The sequence below is a fragment of the Labeo rohita genome, unplaced genomic scaffold, assembly GCF_022985175.1.
Source record: "Labeo rohita strain BAU-BD-2019 unplaced genomic scaffold, IGBB_LRoh.1.0 scaffold_2486, whole genome shotgun sequence".
Lineage (NCBI taxonomy): Eukaryota > Metazoa > Chordata > Actinopteri > Cypriniformes > Cyprinidae > Labeo > Labeo rohita.
The window spans coordinates 5,806-7,012 of NW_026128755.1; the positions used below are offsets into that span (position 1 = coordinate 5,806).

Here is a 1,207-nt window from a genome sequence, read left to right on the forward strand (position 1 = left end):
CTGCTCGTGTTTCATGAATGAGCCCCATTGTGTTTGTTTATGTGTAAAAGAGAGAGAGAGAGAGAGAGAGAGAGAGAGAGAGAGAGAGAAAGAGAGAGAAAGAATGAGGAACATAATGAATTACTTATTAAAACGAATTCTTAACCCAGCACATACTATTTACAGTACCAAGCCCACATCTGATGGGACAGCTATGTGACCAGACATGTTTCACAATATTGTGAGTGTTTACTGGCATGATCCCACCCATTTTTTGGAAATCACTATAAATACTGCATGAAGATTATAATCTACAAATAGCTAACCTAAAACAGCAAGCAAGAAAAGACGAGACTGCACATCCAAAGGTAAATTGTTCAGCAACTTTAAAAAATGGCTACTCTGTCATCCTGGCTTTTGAAAATAAACACAAATGTTACACATATTAAAGTGCATATATGTGTTTTGTCACACATAGATATGTTTTCACTGCTTCTGTTATCAGGTGAGCCAAACTCTTCTATTATATTACTTTACATAATACTTCATCAAAAGTTTCCATTATGTGTAAAGATTTTACCTTTTTTTACCTAACCATTTTTTTTTATTGTTTAGAATAAAGAATTATTAATTTACACTTATTCATTTTGTGTTTGAATTCCCAACTAAACCTCTGTCTTTTACAGGTTGCCTCAGCTTCAGCTTAAGTATCCCTCGTCATTATGTCTTTGTGAATGAACCCAAGACTTGGACAGAAGCTCAGATATACTGTAGAGAGAAATACACTGATCTGGCCACCATTGAAAATGAACAACAAACAAACCAGGTAATCAACACAGTCAAAGATGATTCCACTGATTTGGCCTGGATTGGACTCTATGATGATCTGAGCAGTTGGAAATGGACTCTAGAGGACAGTGATTTCTTTAAGGTGGGACAGAAAGACTTCAGGAACTGGTTTAAACAAGACCAAGTGAATAATGAAGGACAATACATGTATGTGTATATGTCCAGGGGGAAGTGGTATGCAACAGACTGGTACAACACATTTCCATTTATCTGCTATAACGGTGAGCAGTTTCATTTTATAAGACAATAAGTTTAATTATTCTGAAAAAAAAAACAATACTCTCTACCATGACTATGATAACAGTGAAAACTGCTGTTAGACCTTGTAACAAGTAATTACAACACCACACTTATGATACGATGATATACTAAATTTTTT

General features: G+C 35.0%; 1 long non-coding RNA gene across 1 annotated transcript; it reads left to right on the top strand.

Annotated features, from left to right (window-relative positions):
* The first annotated feature begins 206 nt into the window (after window positions 1-206).
* On the top strand, window positions 207-1,043 carry LOC127159774 (uncharacterized). Its single transcript, XR_007826557.1, has 3 exons — window positions 207-347; window positions 458-484; window positions 666-1,043. It is a non-coding gene; the product is annotated as an uncharacterized LOC127159774 (long non-coding RNA).
* Window positions 1,044-1,207: the final 164 nt, after the last annotated feature.